The sequence below is a fragment of the Cervus elaphus genome, chromosome X (genome assembly GCF_910594005.1).
Source record: "Cervus elaphus chromosome X, mCerEla1.1, whole genome shotgun sequence".
NCBI classification, from domain to species: domain Eukaryota; kingdom Metazoa; phylum Chordata; class Mammalia; order Artiodactyla; family Cervidae; genus Cervus; species Cervus elaphus.
Window position 1 is genome coordinate 38,072,637 of NC_057848.1, and position 10,405 is coordinate 38,083,041.

Here is a 10,405-nt window from a genome sequence, read left to right on the forward strand (position 1 = left end):
GTACACCTGAAACTAACACAATATTTTAAATCAACAATACTTCAATTTTTCAAAATACAATTGATATTAATGTGTTACTCTTCCCAACGGTATTTGTACATGGAATCTAAAAATCAAAGAATGCATAAATTCCAAAAAAAAATATGCCCTGGAATGATAAGAGGAAAAACATAGACATGAAATAGACTTCACAATATTAGTTTGAACATAGTATATTATCTGCTTTCAAGCATTTTTTCATATTTCTAAATTTGCTATTGTTTAAGAATATTGAAAGATAAATAAAAATAGCATAATGAAGCTGCATGTACCCATTATTTAGATTCAACAATTATCAAGATAACATTTTTATTAATCATGTCATGAAACTGATATCCCTACTTTCAAGGGTAAGAAACTATCATGTTCAGAGACACTGCTGAAATGCTGAAACTAATCTAAAAATCATGATCTAACACCCTCTTTTTTACAACCGAGTAAACCAAAGCCCTGAATACAGAGATGACCTAGTCAAAGCCATTTAGTTAGCAACAGCTGGTATAAGAATCAGTTTTCACTTTATCATACTGCTATTTAATATTAAATACTGTTTAATTTATTTGAATCTTTTCAAAATAACTGATGAAACATGGTAAAGCCTTTTTTCCATAAATTCACTAAAACAGATGATTCTCCAGATGAGTCTTTTCTACCTAAATTTTTTTCCTAAGAATACAAGTTACAAAACAACTCTTCCACTTATCCCCTTTTACATCTAAATGTATTATAACAGAAATAGTTCATCAATCAAGAGTTCAGAGAAATAATCATATAGAATTTTACCGTAAAATCATGACCTTTCCAGATTTGTCTCTTGATAATGCTAAGACAGGAATAAACATATGATGAACTTGTTAATGAACTACTAACAGGAAACCAGAGTATACAACATGTGTATCCTTGGATGGAGTCTCAATAAAATTAGGAAGTTAAGTCCCAGCTGGAGACCAGACAACCAGCAGAAAATTCCTAACAGCCAGGGCACAGCATAATTTTAGAAAAAATAAAGATCAACAATAGATATTAATTTTCTCAAGTGGTCATTCTAATACTGGCACAGGGGTTTTAAAATGCTTAAACAATTCCTAAACTGGGTTTCAAAACCATTTCACCTATTAATCTTTGCATTTTATTTAGAAGAAAACCACAGGTTTTATGGTTCATATTTATTGCATATTTAACAGTTGGCTTCAAAGTGGTTATATCACTTGAAAAGAGAACAGCTGGATTATTTTAACTAATATTGAGATGATCTTGTGAATTATATTTTAGATTGCCAACATATCTTTGAAGAAATGCTTCATTTCTTTCCTCAGACAGTGACCTACTTTCTCCTTAGGTTGCTCCTGCTGCTGCTAAGTCGCTTCAGTCGTGTCCGACTCTGTGTGACCCCATAGAAGGCAACCCACCAGGCTCCCCCGTACCTGGGATTCTCCAGGCAAGAACACTGGAGTGGGTTGCCATTTCCTTCTTCAACGCAGGAAAGTGAAAAGTGAAAGTGAAGTCGCTCAGTCGTGTCCAACTCTCAGCGACCCCAGGGACTGCAGCCTACCAGGCTCCTCCAACCATGGGATTTTCCAGGCAAGAGAACTGGAGTGGGTTGCCATTGCCTTCTCTGTCTCCTTAGGTTACCACCATTCATTCATTCAGTCACTCATTTACTTGGCAAACATTGAGTTCTGTGTTAGGAAAGCAGGATACAACGATGAATGAACAAATTCCTGCCCTCACTTAACTTATATTCCAGTGTTAGAGATAAACCATAAAACAAACAAGCAAAAATAGGTTAGGTAATGATAAATGCCATACAAAACACAAGAGGCAGGTTAAGAGGCTAAATAGTGATCGGTGGAGTGAGGGAAAAAGGCTATTTTAGAAAGGATGATTAGGAAGGCCTCTCTGAGGAAGAATCTGAATAAAAAGGTGGAGGGAGTCATGAAGATAACAGTAGAGAGTGTTTCATGCAGATGGAACAACAAATGCAATGACCCTAATGAGGGACTGTGTTTGTGGGTTGGGAGCAGAGTAAGCAAGGAAGAAAGTAAGAAGAGGAAAGGTCAGAGAGGTAGAGGTGCAGTTTGTGTGGTGCCTCCTAGGTCATTTTAGACTTCGGCTTTTGTTCTGAGTGAGATGGGAGTCACTGAAAGCTTTTGATCAGGGAGTACACGAAATTAGTTTTATCTTTGATATAATTCCAGCTGCTGAATAGATAATAAACTGGAAAAGGAAATAGTTTTCTAGTAATTTTCTAGACAAAAAATTTTTGAATTTTCTAGCCAAGAGATAATGGCAGTTTGTACTATGATGGTGGAAAGTGCCATATTCTGAATATATTTTGAAGGTAGGTCTGGTGTGATCTTCTAAAAGATTAGATGTGGGGTATGTGAGCGAGAGGGTAATCTAAAATGATACCAAGGATTCTAATCTAAGCAATTAGGTAAATGGTGATGCCATTTATTGAAAGGAAGCACACTAGGGGAGGAGCAGGCTAGGCATAGGAATAAAGAATTCAATTTTGGACATGGTAAGTTTGAGCAGTTCATTAAACTTCCAAGTGGAGATACAGAGTGGACAGTTGGATACACAAGTCTAGAGTATAGGGGAGAGTTCAGAACTAGAGTTAATGATACATTGCTGTTGTTGTTTTAGTCATTAAGTTATGTCTGACTCTTTTGCAAGTCCATGGATTATAGCCCACCAGGCTCCTCAGTCCATGGGATTTCCCAGGCAAGAATACTAGAGTGAGTTGCTATTTCCTTATCCAGGGGATCTTCCCTGACCAGGGATTGGACCCATGTCTCCTGCATTGGCAGGTGGATTCTTTACTGCTGAGCCACCTGGGAAGCCTTAATGATATATACATGGTCCTTAAAGTTCTGAGACTGAGAATGAGGCTGTCTGGTGATAGTATGTTTGGATTGTGTAGCAGGTTGAGGCATGGGTCATTCTAGAGAATTACCACACAATTGCAAAAAATAAACATTTGGTGATTGAAACAACTATCTAATATCACTAGATAAACTAAATGATGTTCACTGGTTTTAATCTTTATGTCCTTTATTCTCAAGTACAAAAGTATATTCAGTCCTCTTACTTTTAACTTATTCTATTTTAAATAGTCAAAGTTTCAGCACTATTAGCACTCCACTGCTAATCACTAAGCTTCTAAAAGCCACAGTCTTATTCATTTTATAAGACTCGTTCTTACAAAGCTCTTTTCTAGAACTTTTCCTTGACTAGCTAGTGGCATTACCACATTAAAATATGAAACTTTCTTACTTTTAGACACCTCATTTCCATTCTCTTCTATTTAAGCTTGCAGACCAATTAAAAATTTTTGTGTTCTTGTGACAACTAGGAGGCAAAAATTAAAATTTCCCTGAAGAGAAAGTTGTTCAAAGACTCATAATTTCAGGACTCAAAAGATACCTTTAAAAAAAAATCCTCCAAATTCATCAAGTTGTACACAGTAAATATGTACAGTTCTTTACATATCAATTATACTTCACTAAGCTGTTAAAAAAATTTTTTTAAATCTTTCATTCTGTATCACTGGATTGTTGTGCTGACTTTCTGTTAGTACTAGTTTCAACTGATCTCTCTGGTAGATTCCCATTAATCCTTGTGTATTCAAATGTTGAGAACAAATTATATACCATATTCCTTGGTTCTGAGCTGCTCTCTAGCATATATAGGTGACACACATTTAGAAGAAGACATAGAATAGCCAAGAGAAATGCAGATATACCTAGAAAATTAATCACAGCAGCTTCAGATCTTCATATAGTGTCTAAGAACATTAATTCTGGAGTCATACTGCCCAGGTTTGAATTTCAGCACCATTATTTACTAGTTGTGTAACTCTAGAGAATGTATCAAAATATCTTTATGCCTCAGTTTCCTCATCTTTAAAATGGAGATGGGAATAGGTCTCACTTCACCGAATTGTGAAAGTGAAAGTCACTCACTTGTGTCTGACTCTGTGACCCCATGGACTGTAGCCCATGGAGTTCTCCAGGCCAGAATACTGGAGTGGGTAGCCTTTCCCTTCTCCAGGAGAATCTTCCCAACCCAGGTATCGAATCCAGGTCTCCCACATTGCAGGCAGATTCTTTACCAGCTGAGCTACGATGGAAGCCCAAGAATACTGGAGTGGATAGGCTATCCCTTCTCCAGTGGATCTTCCTGACCCAGGAATCAAACTGGGGTCTCCTGCATTGCAGGTGGATTCTTTACCAACTGAGCTATCAGGGAAGCCCTTTACAGAATTGTAGCAAGAATTAAATGAATACGTATAAAGCATCTATTATGTGCTTGGCACACAGTAAGCCTGTGTGAACTGGGTGATAGAAGATTTTGAATAGAAGGTTGGGCAGGGGTTGAATAAAACAAAGCTCCATCTGTCCATTTACTTGTCAAGATTTACCCCTTGCCACCTATTGGGGTTACAAGTCCAAAGCAGGTATGTGTTAAATATTTCACATTTGCACAGTATGACTCATTCTTATCTTGAGTATTTTGCAAAGTACAAAGTAGGACTGCTGATTTCAGTGATTTGTAAGGAATGAAGGTATAAATACATAGATGCACATATGAACAAAATTTTTAAAAAATCCTAGAAGAGGGAAGATAAACATAACAAGAAAATATGAAAAGGGAAGGAGATTGGAGAGCAAGAGTTGCTAAACCATCAAAGACCTCATTCCCACACTTGGCAACTATGCCTAAGCTGTCTGTATTTTTTTTCTTAAGTAAGAGGAACAATTTTCTGTAAATGCTTAATAAAATCCTTTAAGTTCCACTAGTGATACAAAAGAGACCCCTCTTTTGGAGAAAATGTAGCAAAGAGTGTCTCAAAATATAACATTCATAGATAATTATAAGTTCCCAAACATTAAATAACAATAACCAGATTCCTTCCTTAGTTTATCAATTCCATATGCCAGAGTGGACTGCAGAATCTCTGAGACCCAAAAGATAGAATAAAGGATTGTAAGGAAGCCAGTGTGAAAAAGCAGCTATCATTTCCACTTCTTCCTAAAGGTTGAAAAACCTAATTTAGGAGAAAAGCATAAAGATATGTTTCCTTCCCTCAAGAAGCTGATAGTCTAGTCCAGGAAAGGCAGAGAGGTGACAAGACAAATGGAATGTAGTCCACTAAACACTAACTGATAGAGAGAAGCGTTTTTTTCTATATGGGTCTATGGAAATCCAGGCAGTGAGTTTCAGTGAGGGGATGATGTCTGCTTGGAGTTTTAAATGAGAAATAGGAGATAAATGATAAACAGGAAGTCTCACTATCTTCTCCTTGGATTACTGGAAGCATTCCCTATCTTCGGCTGACACACCCTCTCTGGCACACAAGAAAAATATGAAGGCGGACTTGAGTTGTCTAGGGCAGGAGAACTTGAGATGGGTCCAGCAAACATAGTTTTTATTTAGAACAAGGTAGCTTGACTGTGTCGGAAAAGGCAATGGCACCCCACTCCAGTACTCTTGCCCGGAAAATCCCATGGACGGAGGAGCCTGGTAGGCTGCAGTCCATGGGATCGCTGAGTCGGACACGACTGAGAGACTTCACTTTCACTTTTCACTTTCCTGCACTGGAGAAGGAAATGCAACCCACTCCAGTGTTCTTGCCTGGAGAATCCCAGGGACGGGGGATCCTGGTGGGTTGCCGTCTATGGGGTCGCACAGAGTCGGACACGACTGAAGCGACTTAGCAGCAGCAGCAGCAGCACCTTGACTGTGTGTAAATTTGGGCCATATGATTTTTCTTTCATTTTAACATTGGCCTTCCACATTACCATGAATCTTTTAGAATGACACACTATTTGACAATTTTCATCTGCTATGTTATCCAAATACTTAATGACACAGATTCTAATTCCACACTACATAGATGCTCCCTTACTATGGACACCTTAGAAAATAACTTCAGTAGCTGTGAACATTCTTTTTCATAAGGTTTGGTGAGATTTGTTGTGGCCAATATATGCCACATTTAATTTCTTAACTATCATCTGTGATATTTAATGAGTCAAATTCCTATGATAGCAACTTTATTTTATTTCCATGCATGGTAAATCAGTATCTCTCCCTTCTCCTCCTTAGCCCATTATAAGACCCAAAAGAAAAAGGTCATTTCTAAAATTATAAGAAATATCTTCTATATGAGTCTCCCTCTGCCATGGTACTCTTCCTGTGTCCTTCAATTTTAGAGAACATATTCTTCTAAATCCTCTCTCTCTCATAAGCCTGTCAAACTTCTGTGGACCTACAGGTTCTTATCACTCACAGACATACACACACTCATGGGACCTCCCCAAACAACCACCAAAATAGAAAAAGATTTAGTGGTGTGTATTAAGAGCACTAGATCGTGAGTTAGGGAGCCTGAATTTTGGCCCTAATTCTACCATTGGTTACATTGGATACAAATTTATTTTCTCAGGACCTCCATTTCTTCAACAGTAAAATAAGCTTGATCAACTACAAAGTCATATTCAGCTCTAATTATTCTCCAAAAATTCTTCAAAATAAAATTTGTTTTGTTACAAATACATTTACTTTATACAATTTTACTATAAATTTTAAGAAAATTAAAACTTACCTTTTCAAATGTGAGATCCAGTCACTTCTTGTGAATTGTTTCCACAAGGCCTATGAAAGAAAAGTACTATGAGTTAAAAGCAAATGAACTCACAGACAAAAGATATTAAATGTGGTAACCTCTTGATGATATATGTAGAAAGGAAATTATTCAAATAAACACTGTTTGCTTTTACAAAATGCTTAAGTAACAGAACTTATGTGGACTGGCATAGTTCATATTATTTTCCCTCCTTCTAATGAGTGATATTAATACTAATCACCACCAATGAGATAATTATTACTGACACTGTAAGGAAACATACTGAAATATTATTCAGACAATCATTATGTTTTGAAATGAGAGGAAACTATTAAAGATTTCAATTTGCTTACAGAAGATTTTTTTTAAAAAAATCACTTAACCAATAGTTTAAATGCAAATCATGCCAGTACACTCCAACATTATTTGAAGACAACATGATTCCAAAAGAGCTAGTGCACCAAATGTAGTACTACAGAAGAATCCTTGGAGTCACTAGGTCTTCCTGCTACACTCAAACCATCATAGACAGATGAAACTTTCTCCTATTTATAAAACTCTTTAGAGAGAAGATTCCACAGCTTTCCTCAGGATCCATTTCCAATATTTCACAATCGTTTCCTCCTTAAGCGTCTAACAAAAATCTGCCATGCTTTCTTAAGTTTATTTAATCATCTAAGAATAAAGAGACCATTGACTATCCTCTGCACCTAAGTAACTGATATTTTAAGATAATTATTAAATTATCCCTCAGGCCTCTCTTCTCTGAGTTGATGAACACTGTTCCTTCAACATTCCCCTCAGAACACATCTCCTATGTCCCATGACCTGTTACTCTAAGTAAATGCCTTGCTTCAGAATTTTGGTAAGGCCTGCCTGGATTTGAGTTTCTTTTTTTATGTTTTACACTCTAAAACTCTTGAATTTACATGGAGTCTATAGTATCTGCTCCTTACCTAAGATTTTATCTCTCAGAATAATATTAAGCAATTGCCGATATTATCCAAAATATAGCTGTACAACCACAGTGCACAAAACATAAATTAAAAAAATGTAAAAGTCCTAATTTAACCTCACAAAATAAGGCAATATAGTTTTAGCTTTGTGATAGCCTGTCCAGAGGCCAAGAAATTATTCAAGTGGTTTTCTCAGGAAACAAATGTTTAGACTCTTGGGAGGAAGCCAGAAATCTGGAGTGGGTGATGTGGTTCTTGGCTCCCTAATTCTTATGTCACCAGAGAAATATTTTGGCTTAGCACTGAATACTCATCCTCATTTCCAGACCATTTCATTTTGTGAAGTTAGAGAATTGTATAATGCATCCCATGCATTTTTATGGTCTAATTGCCATATGTTATATATTTGGAATTTGAATTTTTGGAGTGTATGAAGATATTGTCAATCTAAAAGCTGTCTTCCTATATATTACACAATAACTAATGCCTCTCTAAGGTCTGGTTCAGTACCTGACTTACTCTCTTGGGTTCTCAAACATCTTCTCAATAAGACCTACACTATGTCCACTCTATTTAGAATTGCAACCTGTACCAATTACTTTCACACACACTCATGCACGCACACACACCACACCTACTATTTCTATATTTCAAAGCATGCATTTCCGTTTAATATAAAACATCATTTAGTGAATTGTCATTTATTGCTTGTTTCCCTCCTCTAGATTGTAAGCTCTATGCAGCAGGTATTTTTGTCTGTTTTGTTCCTGATGATGACCAAGTGCCTATAACTAGTACCTGACACACATTATGTGCTCAATAAATCTGTCCTAAAGGAATGAATGAGTTGAATAATCCCTGAGGGATAGTGAGTATACAGATTGGCACTATGACATGCTCTGTTTTTTATATATTATTGAAGACATCAAACATCAGTTAACTTATTAAGTTGAAAGCTCACAAGCATCCCACCCCAGTACTAACACACTATTTTCTCTGTCAGGAATGCTCTTCTGTCACATCAACTCATTATTCATAACTAAACTGTCACCACCTCTGAAAGTCCTTCCCTCACCACCTGATGTCAATTAGACACAAACACAGCCTGAGAAAGTGATTGCCAGTCACTATCACAATGCCAGTCACTGTTTTAGTTCCTTCATTACATTGTAACATCTTATGAAAAAAACCAAATCAACTTTTTGGCCATACTTGGCACTACTTGAGGTTATATTATTGGTTTATTTACATATATACTTGTGTAAAATGTGCAAGCTTTGTGAGATCAGCAGTATATTCCCAGCATCAGGGTCAGAGTAGGTAATTTGTCAATACTTGATGAATGAATGAATAAATTATTAATTCATAAAAATGTAAATCATGAAGTTGAAAACAGAAATGACAAGTACTATTCATTCAATTGCAAAATATTATTGGATGTTACTTTCATTTATTTATTTTAAAATATCTATTCAGTGGTTGCAAGTTGTACTTCATCATTTATATAGATAAATGTATTCATATACACAGTCACATACATATTATCTGTAAACACTTAGGGCACACATGGAAGAAGCAAAAGGAGTAAAGGAGAATAACACAAGAAAAGTGAAAATAAAATGGAGGCAATCATAGGTTGATTTGAGAAGTGGGAGGATAGTAAGTGGTTTTGGGGTAGCTGAAAAGAGTATTAAAATGCTCCAGAAAAAAATATGATTAAAGCATAATCAGAAAATATCTCACCTGGATTGCTCATGAAACTTAACTTTGATTGGGCACACTTGGTCAGCCTCACTCCACATAAACCTCACTTTTTTGATGCTCCTGGGAACTCTACCTATTAAAAACCTGAGATTTTAATACCAAATTCCTTTCTCCCAAGGTGCTACATCTCCCTGGTTTCATTAAACTCCTGTAGTTTGTTTCCTCACATTCAAAAAAAAAAAAAAAAAACATGCAAAGGTATTTGGTTACCTTAGTTAACAAAATAGAAATGATAAGTATTTAGCTCTTGGTTTTACAGTGGTAGGTGATCAATTAATATCTGCTAAATGAAAATAGAAAAATATAGGAGTATAGACAACATTAAAAGGCAGCCTGATTTCTATTACTAAATAGAAAATTTTTTATCATGTGATCTTGGAAAATGAACATTTTATTTATAGAAAGTTAAGTATTAGAAAGGTAACCTTTAGACTTACCTTCTCATGTGACTATAAGCCTTCACATTCTCTGGTAATGAGTCTGAAACCAAATGGGGGAAGTTGTCCCAATGACTTCCCTTTTGTGCTTTCCACTTATCTCAAAATGATTTCTTTTTAAGGAGAATTGACTAAATCAAGAACAAAGGGAATGCTGACACCACTTGGACTACAGGAAGCATTTGGAAATGTGAAACAATGCCTACATTTCCTTCTTTCTCCTTTCCAGAAAAACCCCTGTAACATTTACAACATGTTCATTTAAACAATTTGTTTTAACAACTGGAGGAAAGTGTCAGCATTCTAAAGGCAAAACACACTAAAAGGCATTTATTTTAATTTTCAGGACGCAGTTAACACTTTATCCTCTGTCATTTTCCTCTATAGTTTTTTATTAAGATTCCAAAATAGTTTATATTTGAAAAACAAGATGAACACAGCAGAGCAATACATAGCTCTAAATTTTATATTTATTTTCATATGTGAGTTTCATAAGAAGCCATTGAGATAGGAAGAACAGGAAGTATCCACTCCATTTTCTGCAAGAGGAAAATAAAAATTTCATTTTCCAAGAT

At 35.9% G+C, this 10,405-nt stretch overlaps 1 protein-coding gene across 1 annotated transcript in view; it reads right to left on the bottom strand.

The window, feature by feature from the left end:
• Positions 1-9,884, bottom strand: part of IL13RA2 (interleukin 13 receptor subunit alpha 2) — a 74,922-nt gene extending 65,038 nt beyond the window's left edge. The window contains exons 1-2 of the mRNA XM_043896187.1: positions 9,831-9,884; positions 6,653-6,702 (exon numbers count right to left, since the gene is read on the bottom strand). The gene's annotated coding sequence lies outside the window, so the exon portion shown is untranslated. The remainder of the gene's footprint in view (positions 1-6,652; positions 6,703-9,830) is intronic.
• Between the last annotated feature and the right edge of the window lie 521 nt (positions 9,885-10,405).